Genomic DNA, 21,653 nt, shown 5'->3' on the forward strand with positions numbered 1-21,653 from the left:
AAGGGTATCGTTCATGCCTCGGACCAGCGTTTCGAGCTGGGCTTCCAGAAGGGTGAGGCAGTATGATATATTATTTGTGTCGGTAGGAGTGGGCGCGCATGTAGCGATGTTACTGGTATGGAGCGGCGTGCATGGGGGAAATGACTCTGAGGTTTCGGTATGAGCTGCCCGGGATCTGTCATGATGCGATTGGTTAATGGAGTGGGTGGTGGGAGGGAGGATGTGGGTCGTCTTAGGGGTGGAGTGTGCCGACTCATCCTGTGGGCTATATGTGGGCGAACCACGGGTGAAGATATTTCTGGGGGGGGTTCGAGAGGGGAGGAGGAGAACTGTCTAGTTGGGTGGTAGGCTGCACTGTGAGTGGTTGGGCGTGGGGGCCGGGAAGCCATTGTAGATGAGAATGAGAGTGGGGCTCTTCTCTGGAGATCTAACTATCATAGTTAGGGGTGTGTGGTATAGCGGCTGTGGGAGGACTCCCAAGGGGGAGTGGAAAGGGATATACTCTAGAGTGATGATTGAGCTTGGTGGTGGGGTGGAATTGAACGGTGGTGGGAGTAGTCTCTAGTATGGTGGTGGGTTGCGCTGTCGTGGTGAAAGGGGGCGTGTTCAGGTGACTTTTTGGGAGGAGAAGGGAGTGGGACTCTACTGTTGTGTGTTGAGTCTGAGTGAAGGGTGGGTAGATTTGAACGGCGGTAGGCATCTTCAAACCGGAGGACATTTGGTGTTGGTTGGCATTAGTAGGCGGGGGGGTGGGTGGATGGGGGTGTTCGAGCTGGGTCCTGTGACTTGTTAGGGGTTGGAGTTTAGCCGGACGTGCGTTCCCTGCTTGTGGTGGGGTGAGAGAGGGGGTCTTCTTTAGCGTGAGGAAAAGGGAGTCAAAGAACTCGAGGTTCTCATTTTTTGCCTGTAGCAGGATGGTGCCGTTGTCAAAAATGGTTATGGAAATGGAGCCGGTGAGGGACTGGGGTTTTAGAAGGGAGATGGTAAGTTTGCGGCTGAGTGCTGTGATGGTGGTTTTGGCGACTAGGAGGTGAGCATTAAGGCTGTTGATCCAGTGTTCCGGTCTGACTGTGTAAAAGATGAAGTCCATTTTAAGCTGCCCTCTAGCTGGGCAGTGGTACGTGTCTACGATAAGAGTTTCTGGGAATTGTCTGATAGTTTTGAGTTTCAGGAGTTTTTTTGCTTTGATAGAGAGTGTACGGGAGAAAGAAATAGCAAAAGTGTTTTGACCGTGGGGAGTTAGGAAGTTCGAGGTTAGGCTAGGGTTTTCGACCGGATGTATGGCTGGGGGCATCTTGGTTAGGTTGAGGAAGGAGGTGGTACTGACTAAAGTGAGGGGGTACTGAGGGCTTCAGTTAAGAGTGCAGTCAGTTAGTTCGGACCATCCGGGGTGGAGACGGCCTGCCGGAGGGAGTGGAGATCTAATAGGGGGGGGAGGAGGAGCTGTGTTCTCCAACTGGGAGAAGAGCTGTTTGTTATCTGGGAAACAATATGCCCGGAGCCCGCACAGCTGTGAGGATTGGAATATCAGTAGAGAGCTCGGGCTGCCCTAGAGGGACAATGTGGGTAGTGGGCTCTGCGGCGGGGGGGGGGGGTCGTGCTGCAGTCTTCTGCTAAACTAATGCCCAGCTTGGTGGCACTCTAGCCTGGGGCTGAGAAGTTATGGTTAGCATATACAGGGGGTAGGTAGACTAATCCTCTCCTGTTGCAATCCTCTTCTGCATGTATGTAGGGGGAGAAAGTCAAATCGTCTCCTGCTGTTTAGGAGGTCCAGAGTGAGGGCGTCTTTAGTTGCTACTAACAGTCGTAGTTGGCGGCCATTTTGGGGTCAGGCAGCCCTGGACTTCCAATTACGAGGTTGTTCCCAATGTTGGGTAATAACATGTTGATTTGGTGCTTAACACACCAACCTCTGCATGTCCCAGGCTTTTTTCATCTGATAAAGTTCAGCGGGTTTAACCTACTGAAATGTAATTGGTGGAAAACTGCAGGAGTTCGGTACTAGCTGCCAAACCCCTAACTACAATATGTGCATATTGCAATTAGCCAGGCCTCTTGCAATAAGGACTCAAACCCAAAAACAACTTGTCAATGACAGCCATACAGAATCAAAATCCCAAATTTAATTTTGCAACTAATAAAAGTCTGCTGTTAAACAGAATGAGGTCACTGATTGCGTCAGCTTCCTAATGTAGCTCCTTATTTGAAAGGGGCATCTACTTTCTATACATCAGAAAATACTACTAGGTCTCCTAATTTGGGCTGATTGATGATCCCGAGGAAGAACTGTTGATCGGAACAGATAGACTTACTTATTCTACCTGCATGTACCGGAAGGATGTTGCCGCTACCGAACTCACATGATCAGCCATTGGATGCTGGAAGGCCACCACATTGAAGACTGGCTAGAAGAACAGATTCTGGAGGAGGTTGTGGCATTAAAAGGCATCTACAATTGGTACATACCTGAGACTTACACATTAAGTGACCTGGATGAACAAAGTGACATAAAGGGCTATTCCCAACTTAAGGCCTGCTATGACTCGGTGGAGAGAAGGTTTACAGGTAGCTGCAGTTCTGTCATGCTCTGGAGAGGTGTGACACACCCAGGGACGAAGCGATACCAAAAGGGGATGAAGGATGGAGCGTTCGAGCAAATCAAACACTCACCCCCTGTCAACTGATCTGGCTTTAATCCATCATCATTCTTTAGCTCACTCCGCCACCCCAGTTCAGACACGGCCATATGCAAATCAGTCTGACCCTGTGCCTCATGGGAACAGTCCAGCCCGAACTGCCAAGCCATGTTTTCCCTGGACCGGAAAAAAGCACCTAGGGACGGGTCGCCTAAATATTTCTGCGCTGCAATAGGAATATTGAATGAGGAATTACATCCTTGTGCAACCTCAAGGTCCTACAAAATGCTCATCAATAAAATGGCATACTGCCTATAACTTCTAGATAATCTGAGGAAAAAATTGAATGCTGACCTGAGGGATGGGCCTCGGACAGACAGGAAGCACTCTTGCATCCACGCGAGGTGACTTTTCAGGTGAGGCGCAGACTTCTTCAGCTCAATATAATTTAGCAGACCACAACTCATCTGACTGAATTTATCACAGGTGTGGTAAGGCTCAGGCCCCATTTCTACGTTTCACAATTTGGAAATAGAAATATACCTGGACACATTTTATGGTATCAAGGCGAGCAAAGCAAAGAAGACAATTCTGTGGAAACATCATCCTGACACCTCGACTAGCGGGGCTACTTGGTATATTTAGGGACTAGGGGCCATATGTAGGTAAATATGAAATACCGATTCCTAAATACCGAATTTTACCGATTCGGTATTTAGGAATCGGTATTTCATATGTAGCAAAAAATTCGGTAAAAAGTACAGAATCGGTAATATTCGTTATTACCGAATCGGTAATACCGATTCGGTAATAAGGAATCACCTTCCCATTTATTTCTATGGGCCTGGAGGCCCGTAGGAATGAATGGGAAGCCATTCACTATTACCGATTTGGTAAATACTGAATCGGTAATAGGGGGAGCATATTCAAGGGTGGCAGGGTGGCACATTGACACCCTGTTGCACCCCTGAATCGTGCATGTGTGCACATGTGGCGCACATACATGCCCTAAGCGCATGTATGTCTGTCACATGGCACTGAGAAAGAAGCAAAAAAATGCTGTATGTAAGGGATTCGGTATTTACTACCAACCTGTAGTTGGTGGTAAATAACGAATCCTTAATGCTAACATGCACTCACTTGAGTGCCTCCTACATAGCTTTTAAGGATTCTGTAATTTTCCGATTCCTTAAAATAAGGATTCAGTGTTTTACCGATTCCTTAAAATAAGGAATCGGTAAATTACCGAATCCTTAAAACCTGCCACCTACATTAGAAAAGGCTAAATACCGGTCGGTAATGGGATAATTACTGATTTTCGACCATTACCGACCGGTATTTAGCTACCTACATATGGCCCTAGGTGTTGCCCAGATATTTCACATCCGTACCTCTAATGCGACCTGTGGTGGACCAAAGAGACACTGCTAGAGAATGGAGTATTACCACAGTTTGAAACACAGGAAGTGGTCACGGACTAGTCTTCTGCCTCAGAAACTGCTGCATGAGATGGTCATTACAGTAACTATAAACCACAATTTGAGGACACTGCTTCCCACACTTTGGTTTGCAGCCTTCACATGGTCTGATTCTGGAATTTTCAGCCTTCTTTCCTTTTAGTCGCCCAAACCCTTCCCCTAACAAGAAACAAAGTTATAATCAAGTTGTTACTATATTTTCTGTCTGCTGCCTCGTGGTGCTTGTAGACCACCCTCTATTATTTCTTCATTTGTTTTGCATTGTTCATTTCTCCATATTAGCAATACATAAGCTATAATAAAGAAAGATAAAATGCAAAATTAACAAAGATCAGTGAAGGGCAACACTGCAGGTGTAAAAGAAGTACGAAGGCAAATAAATAGGCATATGACATACTATCCCAGGGAATGAGGCAAAAAACAAATGAGCTTAAGCGTCCGAGTTCCAAAATAATATACCTAACCCTCTATAAAGAAAATATAGGAGAAAAGGAAAAATATCAATGAATGAAATAGTTTAAAAAGCATCATTCTAGAAGAGAAGAGGGAATGGAAACAAGAAATGTCTATCTTTTAAGCAAATCTTGATATTTAAGCAAATGCAAAAAAGAAAAGAACATTGAAAAGGGCAGTCGAGGTCACAGAAGACCAACATTTTAAAGCTAAAATACGATATTTCAGTCAATCAATGAAATCAGCTGCAAACTGTGGGAATTAATACAGGTCACCCCTTAAAGAAATGTTTTTAAACCCAACTAAAACAGATCTTCGTCATAGGGAGAAAATATTTTCCTTTCCTCTTAGATTTCCCTGGGAATGTACTTTCCTCTTCAGAGAAAGGGGTTAAGCTAAGTTGGACGAAGGCATGCCTCTCAGCTCAAGACACAAAGTTCTGCAACAGACTTGGTACACTGAAAATAGGTGAAGAAATGCGAAAACTGTGGGTGGCGAGAAAGACTAAAACTAAAAGAGGCAATTCACGAAGCTTTTTCCATTTGTAAGTCAGTCATGGTACTGGATGAAACCCAAAAGCAGATGTGTGTTTCCAGACATTATTCACAAAGTGAGCAAGACAGGCATGTATGTAGTAAAGGAGATTGAGGCATGCCTAGTGTGCGCAACCGATGTGTGCTCTATTGCCAAATGACCATTGCAAAGACTGTCTCAAACAAGCATTGGCATAGCCAATAGGTCTCGCCTTTGGGACCTTATAAGTGTTTAGTCATGCAGCACATTATCCTGGGTGCTGTGCACCAGGGATTGAACAGCTGTACTATTACTACACACTGGGGGCCCGATTCACAGAATGAACTTAAGACTCAACCCTAAACGTACTACTATTTTGGTATTCACAGAATGCACTTACTACTTTTGGTATTCACAGAATGCACTTACTACTTTTGGCATTCACAGAATGAACTTACTACTTTTGGTATTCACAAAATGAACTTACTACTTTTGGTATTCACAGAAGTTAGGATTTTGTCTTAAGTTTGTCTTAAGTTTGTCTTAAGTCTGTCCTAAGTCTGTCTTAAGTCTGTCTTAAGTCTGTCTTAAGACAAACTTAAGACAAAATCCTAACTTCTGTGAATACCAAAAGTAGTAAGTGCATTCTGTGAATACCAAAATAGTAGTAAATTTAGGATTGAGTCTTAAGTTCATTCTGTGAATCGGGCCCACCGTCATGCAGTATGATTCAGAAATACATGCTTGCCTCTGCTGCATGCTTTTTCTTTCTGGGCGGCATTATGGTAAACACTTGAAAGGTTTTTGTGACATTAGATGCGATGGACACCAGAAGCCAGTCTACACAGCATGTCTATCTCTTTTCCTGTGTGATCTTTCAATATGCAGTGGCTCATGCAACAGAGTTGCTGGAGATGAGGGGTGGTACTGTGAATCAGCCCATGCGTAGAGGAAGGTGCGTCACTAGTTATGCAATTTTATCCTTTGGCATATCCCAGCTGTCACTGTAAGTGTCCATTGTGTCAAAGTTGTATTTAGAATGAGCTATTCAGTTACCAAGTTTATAACAGTTGCTGCAAGCACTGTAATTATAGTGTGAGGTGTGTTTTAAAGTAAGGACAAGGAGAGAAAAATAAAGACAGGAGCAGGAAGATCTCATACAAGGAAATGCATGCAGCGACAGTGAAATAATGCACGGCCGAGGAGTGTAGTTAAACTTAGAAAGGATAGGAGCTTTGAGTTACAGAAAGGGAGCAACAATAGAGAAAGGTTAAAGAAAGCAAAATAAGGATAAGAGAAAAAGGTAAGTTTGAGTAAGCTGGCGGCCAGAGCTGCTCAAACCAGGTTCAAGCCTCGGTGTCAGCACAGCAGCCTGTGATTTTGGGCAAATAATGTAACTGTATAACGTAACTGGTGCTCATGTAAAGCGCTCTAATATCTTTGGGTCGAGTTTGCGCTATAAAAATTGACAACAAAAAAAACTAAAGATGGGGCAATGCTTATCAGCTGCCAGCAATAATATTATGGTGTGAGTTTTGCAGTCAGTTTGAAAGTGTGAACAGGAATAGCTAAAAATAAAGACATGAGTGAAAGATAAACTAGCAGAGATGTGCACGTAGCGATGTATTTATATATTCATTCTATGACTTAACCTTTCCTGACCCTCCATTTACTGTTCAGAGAACCGAGTGGAGTCGGAGGGCGCATTCCCTGTATTGAAGTGCATGCTCCCAATGGATTTAGTGCGGATTCTGGCAAGAAAAGCCAGCATCCTGGGAGGGGTGTAACCCCACATTTGGCAGTCCTGGGTAGCTGTTTATGTATAGAGAACATGTTAAAGGCAGCGTTACTCGCATTATAGTGGTACAGTGCAGAGATGAACATTATTCAACAATATTATATATATATGCATTGCAGTGTGCATATTTCTTAAATTATACTGTATTACTTTTCACAAAGTGAAGCAAATGGCGCCTACAAAGGTCGACACGGGCGTATGCCATTAATGCGTAGCTGCCACAGATATGGTAAATACAGCATATGTTTTAGGCATGAAAGTGAAAACAATGTTTTTTCAAGTAGTGTTTCAGTGTGGCTGACTCTACCATGTGAAAAGATCGTATCTTGCTCTCTCCAGGTAGCTAAAATCTCGACAATGTAAATTGGCCAAGATCACCATATGATGTGGTGACGCCAAGACTGAAATGCCATTTTTTTCGTTGACATGTAATCGCCATGTACTTTACTTAGTTAAACAAGCAAAACAAGTGACAGTTAAGAGTTGTGCGTGCATGAGACAGAGGGGAAGCAGGAGGTGAGCCTGGGAGTGGTGCGTGCGCAGTCTGCTCATTTTCAAGCACTGCACTTGTGCTTGTGGCGCACCCTGCTCGCTCCCGCAAGGTGGATGCCGCCACAAGCATGAGTGTGTGCTTGAAAATCACCAGAGAAATGATAAAGGTCCTCCTATGCAGCACATGCACGCTGCGTAGGCGAGACCTAAATATGGCAGAAAGAAGCCATTCTAGTGAGGTGAACATGCAAACAGTAGCAAGCTTTTTATACCATTAAACTCCACCCATTCCTCAACCCTAAAAGCCTTTTCTACCCTTAAACTCCACACATTCCTGAACACTAAAACCCCCTCACCACCCTGGAACTCCATTCATCCCTAAACCTTAAAAAAACCCTTTCCACCCCTAAACTCCACCCATTCTGGTACCATAAAATCCCTCTCTATTCCCCTAAACCCCATCAATTCCTGAACCCTTAAAACCCCTCAACACTGCTAAACCCCACCTATCCCTTTACCCTAAAAAACCCTCACCAACCCTAAACACCACCCATCCCTGAAACTGAAAAACCTTTTTCTATCTAAACTCAGAAATCCCTAAATGCAATAGCTCTTTGACGCCCTTGGGCTAAGTTTGCGCTCTAAAAGTTCAATATTTATTCATTCATTCAATCAACCTCTTATCACCTTAAACACCACCCATTCCTGAACCCTAAAACTCTTTCTGCCCGTAAACATCACCCATCCCTATTCCCTAAAACCTATTACCACCTCTAAATTTCACCCATAAAAGAACCCTAAAAACAATTGACCATCCCTCAAATCTACCCAGCACTGAACATTAAAAATCCTAACCAGCCCTAAACTCCTCCCTTCCGTGCGACCTCACTACCTCTCAACGACCCTTCACTCAACCCATACCTCAACCCCAAAAACGCCTCACCAATCCTAAATTCCACTAATCTGTAAACCCTAAAAAACCCTCAGCATCCCTAAACTCCACTAATTCTTGATCCCTAAAAAATCATCACCACCTCTGAGCTCCCCCAACCCTGAAACCTAAAAACATATTTCTGTCCCTGAACTTCACCCATCCCTGACCCTAAAGCGCCCTCATCATCCCTAAACAGCACTCATTCCTGAACCTAGAAACCTCTCACCGCACCTAATTTCAAGCCAAATTTAATGTAATCTTGAATGTTTCTTTTCAATTATCTTTCCTTCAAAATGTTTCCTTTGATTTTCAATGTATTTGTGTTTGCTTAAAATATGTATTATTTTAATACAGGTTTTCTATGATTAGGTTTCCTTCTATGTGATTTCTCTTTTTTGCTCTCAATTAATTCACATACATCAAACCACTCCATAGGTAAGGATGGTGCAAGGCTACTTAGTCAGGACACACTCAGAGCCTGAGCAACAGTGTGATTATTTTCCAATATCATGGAGGACTTATTTTTCACTATTTTTATTTAAAATAGTTTACCCGCTTGCACCTTGTGAAGTTTGTAAAGTTTGACGCATAAAATATGACATTAATAATCCACATTTGTAAAGCGCACAATCACCAGTTAGGGTCTCTAGGCGCTGGGGGCCGTCGGGAAGATTAAGCAAGCTATTGCCCAGAGTCACATGGTGCTGGGCTAATCTGCCGCCGGAGCCGGGGATCGAACCGTGATCCCCAGATTCCAGCATCAGTCGCCCTGGCCGCGGCACCACACCTCTTCCACATTTAGATGTTGAGCTTCGAAATTTCTCAGCACCTGTTTTAAGTGCTGTAGAAAGTGTGTGAAAAATGCCCCATTGTCACTGGGTCTTTGTTGAAAGGTGAGATATACTTTAAAAAATATTTTATTGAAATAAAAATGTATATACATAAAATAAATCTGTATTGCACATTTTTGTAACTCATCAACTGCGTACTAATTGCACTACGCTAAGTACATACGAATAAGAATAATAAAATAGGCATAGCCCTGTAATCTAAATTAAGTACCACACACGTATGCATGTACACTACGAAAGGTATAGTTTATGAATGCACTTATGGCAATGTTTGTGAGCTAGGCTAGAACCCGTAAACTCAACACTTGTAAACGAGTAAATGCTCGCTTTTATGCTTCATCCCTTAGAATTCCATAGTGCATGAAAGAAAGTCAATCATGACCAGAGATAATATGGGCTTGGTGTGGGTGCGAAGGAATGATACACAAATATGACATTTGGAGAGCATAAGTTTCCAGAAGTGGAGATCAATGGAGAGTAGAGATTTGTTCACAGCCAAAGTAGTTCTCAAACAGCCTGATTTTCAAGTTTCTCTTGAATTGCAGGAAATTGTGAATACTCCATATATGTGCATGAAGCGTATTCCGGAGATTTGCGCCTTCTTGACTGAAAGCCTTTTCTCGCCGTCTCAGGAAGCTGATGGTTAAAGCATTATCTTGAGAAAGGTTGCCATATCTTTGTTCTTGAACCAGTTGGTAGTGACTGATTCTGACCTGGAAGTACGACAGGGCTGATTTCCAAAATAATTTTTGCACTGAACAGAAGATGTTGAAGCCAAATTCTCAAAGGTGGCGACAAATACAGTTCTTTCAAATTGATTGCTCTTCTTTCTTGCTGCAAAGATTATTCTGGATGTCAGGTTCTGTACAATTTATAGTTTTTCATTAGTATTTGTGCACTTCTGACTACATAGAATAGAATCAATTGCCATAGTCCAATTTAGGTGAAGTGATTTCTATGAATGGATCAACAAGAATGTGCCCTGACTGCTTCTGCATGAATCTTGTTTGTGTTATATCTTGATCAACTGGAGCAGCAAAGAGAGTTTGTTGGAAAAAATGACTTCCAAATTCCTAGTTGGGTTAACTGGGGGTAGATGGGGGTTCTAGGAGGAAGGCTGATTAAATGGACAGATGTGACCTTTTTGTCACCATAGAGAAAGATTACAAGTGAGTCTCCTTGATTCCTCCATACTAGAACCTACTGAGGCCTGTTCCGATACCGCTGCTTGACCTGGATCATTATTTGGACTTTACTCATAAACATCTATAGATCGCCTGCGTGTCAGTGACAGTCAACATTGTGTGACATGTTTCTGGTATAAGTGCAATGTCTAAATTGAAAAAGCATTAGGGAGAGGGATAATCTAGTAGGAACTCCTTTGTTGATTTTATTGGTTGTTAATTTTCACATCCCCATTTGGACGTGTTTTGATTAATGTATCAAGAATATTCTTCTCCATTGGGTGACTGTTATTTAGACTAGAGTAAACTTAACCTCATTTTTTTGTACTGAAAAATGTTATGAAACTCTGTCAAACTATGCAAAATGTAAAGAAATGTACTTACTAGCACCTTGCACGAGTACAAGGTCACACCTCACATTAGAAAGCCACAGAAAATTCTAGCAGGAGACTTGACTGTTTCCATGAGACATTTTGTGCTCATACCAGTCAACCTGTGACTAAAACTCATTCAAAGATTTGTACTTAAGAAATCTCCTGAAATTTCACATTTTCATAATACATAATTCATGAATGTTGCAAGATTTTGCCCGTATAAAAATGAATCTACATTTCTTTATTGAATCTCTTTAGTCGGGTGTGTGATTCACTACATCAAAGGCCTCATCTCCATCCAGCTGGGGGCACAAGGTGTCTGAATTAGAATCCATGCTTGAAAGAGGTTATTCCGCTGCACCATTTGTGCAGTTTCATTGCTGTACATCTTGCACTGCACTCTGTTAAGAAGAGATACCCTGGGGAGCAGTGTAAGAGGGGAGAGAGGCTACTGAGGACACGTCAGGAAAGGGATCTAGGGATCCTTTCACACATTGGGCCCGATTTACAGAACTAACTTAAGACAAAATCCTAAACTTACTACCATTTTGGTATTCACGGAAGGTACTTACTCATTGATGAGTAAGTGCCTTCTGTGAATACAAAAATGAGTAAGTGCACTTATTCATTTTGGTATTCACAGAGGGCACTTATTCATCAATGAGTAAGAGCATTCTGTAAATATCAAAATGAGTAAATGGTAGTAGGTTTAGGATTTTGTCTTAAATTAGTTCTGTGAATTGGGCCCTTCCACCTCAAATCCTGCAAAGAGTGTGTCAAGGAAGTGTTCTCAACTACAGGAGTATGGCGATGCATGTAGTGAAGTAGCAGCCAAAAAGAAGTTGTAAGAAGTAAAAAATAATGGTGAAATAAGATGGAGATTTGAATCCATCATCTTGAAAGAGACAGGCATATACTTCATGAAAGGCCATGTGGAACCTTGAGGGCTGCTGGAGGGCACAGATATGGGCCATGCCCGCCCAGCTAACTAGCAGCTGAATACTAACCAGGCTGGTCCGCGAGACCAGAAAGTTCTGCCGCACTTTGCTTGTCCGTAGGCCTCTAGCCCTGGAAACCTGAGGATGTTGCAAATTTCTACTGTAGTCGTGGAAATCTCTGGTCAATGCTGAATTAAATGCCTCCTTTAGTGGGTGACCTTTGTTCTCTGAAGTTGGCAGTAAAGCGTTATTGCACCTCTGGTTTGTTTTTGCAGTAGCCTTGAATGTTAATATTTTTTTATTCCTTAATCCTTGAGCGGTCTCCATTTTTCAATTACCCATTACAGTGCGGCCTGTGTGCTTAGCTTCTCGCCTGCTGAGCACTTCAAATGTTTGCTCTGTAATCTGAAGTGCCAATACTCCAGGAGCTTCACCCTGCCCGCCCTGGGCACTCCTGCCCATGATAGGAGCCGCCTGCCCGCTCCCCATCACAGGGCAAACAGCGGCTCCTCGTCCCTTTGTGGCCCTGCTCAGCACAGCTGGCTCGGTTTAGCAGGGGCCGGCCTCAGCCTGAGCCCAGCCGGGCGCTGTGTCCCTTCAGCTGCCGTCCTCAAACAAGATCCGAGCGCTGTTTGCTCTGCTTTGTGCTGACAGCACTCGTAATGTGCTCGAAGCATTCGATGAAAAGCACCGATGCCAATCGGAGGGGCCCTGTCCCAAAGCCTCTGCTTTGCCCTCCGTCCACCGTGGGAGGTTCCTGGTCTGACTCCCGTTTAAAAATATCACTGTTGTCAAATTGGGGGATTACACTTTTTTCCCATATAAATGAGATGTGTGCGAATTTGTTTTTTTGTTGATTTTTTGCTGTCTTTGCAAAGGTTCATGGAAAATCTTCCAATCTAACTAACTTGGCAAACTTTTGTTCTTTGCCACAATTGCAAAAATATGATTTGAGAGTGACATAATAATTTTTCAATAATTTATATCACGTGGATCCTAATTACACAAATTACACTTTGGGGTATCTCGAGTGAAAATTGACAGGGAAGGCAAACCTGGTGTTTAAAAGTGACTCCAGTTACCAGCATGGGGACTAGCTTGAAGAAAAAATGTCTCGCCTTTTCTGTGTAAACCTCTCTCCTGCAGGACGATTTCTACTCAAATTGGTTCCCTCCAGCAAATAAGTGCGCAACATTTTGATCTCTTGTAATTTCCGACATTTCTCAAAATTTGCCTATAGTGAATTAGCGCAAACTATGCTACTAAGCAAATTATGAGAGCATAATTGAAATTTCTCATGGGACTAGACATAATGATTGGATTTTGTGATAAGTTAGGGTGTGTTGATAATGGATGTATGACGTTACAACGCAGGCTATTACAACGCCTGCCTTTACAACGCAGTTTTTACATCGCATACCATTACAACGCATAGTGCTTTTAGGCGCTGGATAGTGATTTATTTACTTTACTTTTCCAACTCCAGTCCCCGTGGATAGTAGGGAAGGTGTTGGATAGTAAATTCAATATATTCCTATCCTAGAGCGCCCCCCCAGCGCAATGCGTTGTAATGGTTTACGTTGTAATGACCGCGTTGTAATGGTAGTGCGTTGTAAAAGTTTTGTTGTAAAGGTTGTTCACCGTTGATAATTCGTGTGATGTCCACTAAGGTATATTCAGCTCAGAGCTCTGAAGGAAGTGCAGATGAGCAGAAATGATGGGATGGAAGGACCAGGACAGAGGGATGGAGGGGGCTATATAGGGGAAAGAAGCAGAGAGCCTTGTGGATGGAGTGATATCCCTTGCGTCTCCGGATTGTGCATTCAGGGTACTCAGTATCACGGTGTGCTTCCATAATATAGCATGTGTATTTGTAACGCGCACATTCACCCATAGGCACCCTGGCGCTGAATAACAGATGTATATTGTTACCCAACTCAATGGTACTCAGTTTATCGACCTCAGAAGGAGGAATGGCCGAGTGGGCCCACCTGGATTTGAACCTGTGACCATGGGGTTGTACACAGATCCTTGCAGTGTTCGCATTAGTCCACTGAGACACCAGTCCCGGCTCCAAGAAGGTAATCTAGATGCTCAGGGCCCCTTAGTAGGCATATGATGCAATGTTAGGTCCAGTTACTCCCCACCTGCCTCACTTCTACTTGTCGGCCCTGCCGACTGTACTCCCTGGCAGCCTGACAACCAGCATGCTGTAGACGTTATGCGCAAGCTGTCGCTTCCCTCTTCTGGCGCCATGTCGGATCTGTGAGCTGTCCATTTGTCCATTCCCTAGTCTATTGCTCACTCAATTCCCTTGTCTGTCCTTTACTTTTTCTTGTTAATGCCATCGATGCCAAGTAGGGAGTTCAGTCCCCAATTGCTTTATTGGTAGAACCTACTGAAGTAATCAGGTAGGCAGATCTTGTTTCAAGAGTAATTTATTCACTGGAGATAACAGCTTATACATCCACCAACATTGGAAAGCCAGAATGATCTGGGCAACTCCACATACAGAATGTAGAACACACAATGAAACATAACAATTCCAATGAAGCAATCTAAAAGGGATACAACACACCTTCCCCCCCTAAAAAATTAAAATAAAAAAAAAGTAAAAATAAAAATCAATGAATGAAATCACGCAATTTAACAGGAGTATGTTTAACACAAGAACTTTTCCTTAAGGTAACATCACTAGATTGTGCATCCAACCTGTCCACACTGCTGTTTACATCAAAACTACTAGGAATACGCTCTTGAGCAATATTATCACACACAATATCAGAACTTAGTGACTCATGCCCAAAAGTGTCTAACAAATTTGAAAAAGTTTCATCGTTATTCCTAGTTGAATTTTGTAAATCACCACCAAACGTGTCCAACAAAGCCGGAAAAGAATCATTGTTAGAGTTTGATGAAGACAAATGTGAACTAGCTTTAGAATCAAATGTCCTACATAAAGAAACCCTCCTGAAGTTCCACACTTTTCCACCATCAACCCTGACAGCTTTGCTGAAGACTTCTATAACTTTACAAGGATCAGACCATTTATTCCACCTAAAACCAGAAGTTCTTCCAAACTTGACTCTCACAAAATCACCAACTTTAATCTTTGAACTATGATCACCCAAACGTACGGAAGAACCCTTAATCTTTTCCTGATATTTTAAAACCATATCTCTAATCTTAGAGGGATCAAAAGAAGACTCACAAGGAATCTTCATCTTCATCCACCAAGGTAAAAGTTTCGAACCAGGTTTCCTACCTTTCAATAATTCAAACGGAGATATACCCGTAACCGAGTTAGGAGAAGTACGGTAAGACAATAGAGAGGCACGGAGAGTTTTCTTCCAATCTAAATGACTTTTTACAGCCAGTTGAATGGATTCTTTAATGACTCTATTGAAGCGTTCCGTTTGACCGTTGGCTTGAGGATTGTAATTAGACACTCTTTTGTGTACTATACCACACCTATCAAGAAAAGAAGAAAATTCACTGCTAATAAACTGTGGACCATTATCAGACACTAACTCAGCCGGAATGCCCTCTCTACAAAATATTTCATCAAGGATCTCAACCACCTGAGCAGAACCGATCTTGTCCACCACTTTCAACTCAGGCCATTTAGAGAAATAGTCAATCAACACCAAGACAAAAATTGCCTTATTATCTGATAAATCAAGAGGACCGATAATATCAATTCCTAATTTCTTCCAAGGGCACGTAGTAAACTCAATTGGAGAAATATCCATCTTCCCAGCTAATGGCTTAACAGACTTGTCACTGTTGGCACAAGGAGAACATGAACTGACCCATTTGTCCACCATTCTATCAACACCACGCCACCAATAGAATTCGCGGATTCTTCTTTTAGTACTTGACATTCCCATGTGGCCTTCACGGGCCATGAGAATAATTTTTTTCCTCCAGTCACAAGGAGGAACTATCTTATCTCCTCTAGTTACAAAACCGTGATCAAACATGAGTTCCTCTTTCACTTTACAAAAGGCCAACACGTCACCCGATAACTTTCTTTCTTCAGGCCACCCTTGTTGCAAAAAATTCACTACATTAGATAAACTAACGTCCCTGCACGTAGCGTCTCTCCAATCCGTTTCTGAGATAACACTAGACAACATGTTACATTTTACACCATTAACATCGTCAATTGTGAATGCAACATCAAAATCAGGACAAATATTGGCAATCTCACATGAATCAACACAAGGCAATCTAGACATGCAGTCCGCATGTACATTTAAGTGACCAGGCACGTATTCAACTATGCACTGATATTCTTGTAATTTGGCAGCTAAGCGTGCCAAAAGTGCCGTCAACGTTCGACCACCACCAGCAGCTAACATGTTTATCAAAGGCTTATGGTCAGTTCGCAAACAAAATTTCGTGCCCCAAAGAAATTGCCTAAAATGTTCGACCACCCAAGTGCAAGCTAAAAGTTCCTTCTCAATGGTGGAATAGTTGAATTCCGCACCACGAAGAGTCCGAGACGCATAGGAAACTACGTACTCCTCACCCATTTTCTTTTGCATAAGCACAGAACCGAGACCAACAGTACTTGCATCAACACATACTATGCATTCTTTACCCAAATCAAAAGGTCTTAAAAAAGGAGCATTAGCAATTTCCTTTTTTAGTTATTCAAAAGCAAACTGTTGCTCATTGTTCCAAACAAATTTGACATCTTTTTTTAACAGTAACCGTAGTGAATGAACTTTAGAGGAATAATCTTGCACAAATTTGCTATAAAATTCAGTAAGGCCCAAGAATGATACAAGTTGTTCTTTACTATTAGGTGCCGGTGCCTTATCTATGCTCTGGATATGATTACATTTGGGTTTAATACCTTGAGCAGAAATCTCATGTCCCAGATATTCTACCTTGCTCTGTCTGAATTTACATTTGGAAAATTTCAAAGTCAAACCTTTTTCTTGTACAGATTTTAATACTTTATCTAAATTCTTGTCATGATCCTCAAAATTCCTCCCATAGATTAAAATATCATCCTGGAAGGCAATGGCATTTTCACAACCATCCAGGACCTCTTTCATAAGTCTTTGAAAGACTGACGCCGCACTGGCTAAGCCAAATGGCATGCGTTGAAATTGGAACATGCCCTCTGGTGTTATAAATGTGGTAAGGAACTTAGATTCCTCATGTAGTAGCACCTGGTGATAGGCACTAGCCAAGTCTATGGTTGAAAAGACACAAGCACCTGAGAGTGTTGACATCAGCTCGTGAATATGGGGTAAAGGATGCCTATCAACCCAGATCTCACTATTCAAACTGCGGAGATCTACACATAGACGAAGCTCACCATTGCTCTTAAGAGATAAAACTACCGGAGAAACCCAGGGAGAGGACTCAGTTGGTTCTATGATTCCTCTAGTCACTAAATCCGACAAGATTACTTTTAATTTGTCCCGGTATGCTAAAGGTACATTCCTGACTTTATGTCGAACTGGCGTTGCACCTTCCTTTAAGATAATTTTATGTCTAAAATTTACAAATTCCCCCAGAGTATCAGTAAAAATGTTTGGAAATTTGCTTTTGATTTGGACTGTAAACTCATCATCCACAGGAGGTACTAAGTACACTGGTGGAGAAGCATTGGGATCCAGCTTGATGCCCAATTCGTGTTGATGTGGCCAACCCAGAATAGAAGCACCTTTAGCTGCAATGTAAACCTTGCCTTTTATGTTCCTATCTTTAAATTTAATGTCAGCCCACATAAAACCATCAAGATCAATTTTCTGACCAGTATATCCACCTGGCTGCACATCTGGTGGTAACAAATTAGAAGAATTCCAGTACTTGTTAAAAATATTTCTGCCAAATATACTGTACCAGGCATATGAGTCTATGAACATGGAAATCTCTATTCCATTTATCAAACTTTTATCTTTGGGAAAACCTTTGCATCTAGTGACACCTACACATAATAAACTGTTGATTTCCTGAATTTCTTCAGGATTTTCATACTCAGGATAAGTCAACAAGTTTACTTTTTGTGGAGACCTACACATTTTACTAAAATGACCCGGCTTCTTGCATTTTATACAAATTTTATTCCACGCCGGACAACCTCTGTAGTTACCCACATGATCATTTCCTCCACATCTGTAACAAATTACTTGAGTTTTCTTACCCATGAATTTGTTATCCCTTCCAATATACTCTTTTTTAGTTTGGATAAAGGGAAACTTTTTTTGATTGTGAACATCCTTTACTATAGCAACTTCAGGAATTATTACTTTGTTCTTAACATCTTGGCCTCTAATCTCCCTAACAAAAAGTTCTGATTGTTCGATGCCTTTAGCGATATTTAATACCGCATTCAGAGTAGATTCTGTCCCCATCCACAAACTTTCCTGTATCTTTTTGCTCTTGGTCTTCATCATAATTTGATCTCTTAATACTTGTTCAAATGTATTGTTTCAAAAGCACAAGTTCCAGCCAAGGTACGTAATGCAGCCACATAGTTCTCAATAGACTCATCCTCTTTCTGTGCTCTGGAATAAAACTTAAATCTCTCCATTACTGTGTTAATTTTTCTACCAAACCTAGTACTTAATTGTTTTACCACAACCTCGAAAAAACTAAAATCGCCTGCACCCTCAATAGGAGGTAAGTTTTCTAATTCCTTGAGACCTGCACCTCCTAAACAATTTTTTAAAAGAGCTAATTTTCTTTTGGGAGAACATCCATCTTCTTCCACTACATCTACATAGGCTAGAAATGTGGGATACCACAGGTCCCATTCCATCTTAGGATCCCCAGCAACAGGCAAAAAATGTGCAGGAGAAACAATATTATTCGACATTTTTAGATAATTTTTCACACTACAACAACGTAATAAGTTTTAAAATGACAATAGAACATCAAGAAACCACAGTCAAAGACAAGATAAAATAAGAAACTAACAAAATAAAAGTAGTCACCGTGGTCAAATTTGTTTCTTCTATTAAGTTAATCTTTCCTTTTTCTTTAAGAACAAATATAAGTTCGATGAGAGATGAGAAACGCAGCCGTTCGTTGAATGCACCCGTTAGTTGTATGCAGCAGCGCTATGAAGACAGAAATGAAGTATTGTCGACTGTGACAGCGTAGCGTAGCGTCGCGTTCAGAAATAGAAGAGAGAGAAAAAAAGAATAAACAAAATGGCTGCTACGTAACGTCCTAACGCATCATGCTTTGACCTCTGCGTGATGATGTAGGTTACGTCATGCAGAACGCTAGCAAAGGAAAGAAGGATCCGAAGCTCGCTCCTCGGTCCACGATGGACCTCGGGCTGAAGTTTAAAAGATGCACCGACTCTTCAGTAGAATACGAAGCAGGTATGAAAATAAAATAAAAACTCCACAATGGTTTACGAAGCAAACATTTGCCTTACTTTTCGAAAAAACTGTGCACGAGTTGTAGTTTGTTTCACAGGAATTACGGGGTTCGGTTTAGCAAAACGTTAAAGTACGAGTTGGCACAACAATATCCTTAAAAAAAAAATAACTTCAATAGTTACAATACACTGCCGCTGGTGCAATCAGAGCACACAATTAACCACTGCCGCTGGTGCAATCAATGTACACAAAACGAAGTAAAAACGTGAAGAAAAAAAAATTACCTTTGAAATACGTGAACGCTGTTTCCCCAGTTGAAAAAAAATTACTTCAGAAGATGGGTCCTTCTTCATGACATCCCGATCATCGCCAGATTATGAAGTAATCAGGTAGGCAGATCTTGTACCAAGAGTAATTTATTCACTGGAGATAACAGCTTATACATCCACCAACATTGGAAAGCCAGAATGATCTGGGCAACTCCCACATACAGAATGTAGAACACACAATGAAACATAACAATTCCAATGAAGCAATCTAAAAGGGATACAACACCTACCATCCCACTGCCAGTCCTATTCAACCCAGACTTACCATGGAGGCTTTCCTACCCTGCCAACCACACCCGACGTGGGGTGTCAGCGGTCAATTTCTTTACCCTTGTTCCCCACCTCGCTGTGAATGTTCTATGGGACCTACACTCACTCTACAGCTGTATCTGCCCCTTCCTGCCCACTGGTACCATTGAGTAGGCTTTCCTATTCCCTGACAACTCTTTGTCCACTCCTCACACCATCCGCACCGGCTGTCGCAGCGCTTTCCTGCTTGACGCAGGCGCGATATTATTAGGCCAGGGCGGAATTTCTGTTAGCCTGCATAATCCCGCATAATTTTGCGAATTTCACTTTATGCTTGTTATTTGAAATCTCACCATTACGGTGAACAAACACCTGAATATTCTTAACCCTCACATGAAGTGCTTCGAGATAAGCCACCATTAGGTACCCGTGTAGCATAATTATTGCATGTCGGTCAGATGATCTTTACACTGGGATCAAGCAGAGTTACTTGATTTTCATCGTTCCGTTTTTAATTATCACCTTGATATGGCCACCAAAATGAAGCTCGTGTGGCTGCTCTACAATTTTTTTTGTTTACTTTTATAATTTTGAGTGGTAATTTTGGGAAGAAAGAAAAATATAATAACATTAAAGACATTACACAGGTGTCTTCATATGTACATATTGACTGTCTCACCGCTGAGTGTGCACTCCAACAACTGAGCTATCCAAACATGCTTGGCCACTTCTTTGTAAACATCTGCTGTTAGTACATCAGGAAAAGGAAACAATGCGATTCTTTGTGAATATGGGCACACCACAGCCAACACAATATATGTATATTGATTCATATCTATTGATAAGGAAAGAGGCCAAGCCATGTCATAACCCTTTACTTAACTACAGTGGGAACTACTTTCCATTCCTTACTATTACAGCAAAAATCTTGAATAGGCAAATCACTCAGGGCCATATGTATTAAGGAACCAATTTGCGATTCTGTAATAGCGATTTTTAAGAAATCGCTATTTCAGAATCGCAAATTGGTATGTATCAAGAAAATCGCAATTTTTTTAGCGTTTTCTTGATATTCCTTGATTGGATATTCGCAAATTGCGAATTCGCAATTAAGGAATACTTTCCCATTCATTTCTCTGGGCCAGGAGGCCCATAGGAAGGAATGGGAATTTTTTCTCAATTTGTGATTCGCAATTTGCTAATCGCAAATTGAGAATAATTTCAAGGGTGCAGGGGTGTCCAAAGGACGCCCTGTTGCACCCCTGAAATAAGCATAGGTGCACATGTGGTGCACATACATGCCCTAAGGCAATGTATGTGCATCACATGGCACTTTGAAAAATGCAAAAATGGGCATTTTTCAAGAAATTCGCAAATTACCACCAACTTGAAGTTGGTGGTAATTTGCGATTCCTTAGGGACAATTTGCAATTTTTCTTAGCTTCATACATTGCATTCAAGGAATCGCAAATTTTGCGATTCCTTATTTTGCACAGGATTTTCCTTCATACATCCCATTTACCAAATTCGCATTCGCAAAGGCCGAAATTCTGCGAATTTCAGCCTTTGCGAATGCGAATTTGTATGATACATATGGCCCTATGTCTCCAGTACTACATGCTGTTAGTTTGGAAAAAAAGGTTATTTTTGTCTACAATGAGTAGTAGGAAATGGTTTGGCCACTTCCTTTTTATGAAGAATTGGAAGAAAACATTTATACAAAATTAGAATTGGCACTTTTGGGCATGTTTTCCCTCCACACCTGGAATTTCCCTGCCTCTTTTAATTCCTCCTCATCTTCTTTTATCTCTCCTACTCTGCTTTCAGCTAAACTTAGCTTTGATTCTTTCACTCCAGTATCTAGTTGGGTCTTTCAGTTTGTTTTGCCTCATGCAAATCCTACAACTTTTCTTAACGATCTTCTTCCAACTCCCACTGTGGACTCTTTTTTCCTTATCTCCCTTCCTAACATTGTATACTATGCAGTATTCTATTTCCTTCTTGTATGTTTCTGATTCTTTCAAAGCTGCCATTGTTCTAGCCTTGCTAACGAAGCCTTCACTTGACTC

Source organism: Lissotriton helveticus, chromosome 5_1 (assembly GCF_964261635.1).
Source record: "Lissotriton helveticus chromosome 5_1, aLisHel1.1, whole genome shotgun sequence".
Lineage (NCBI taxonomy): Eukaryota > Metazoa > Chordata > Amphibia > Caudata > Salamandridae > Lissotriton > Lissotriton helveticus.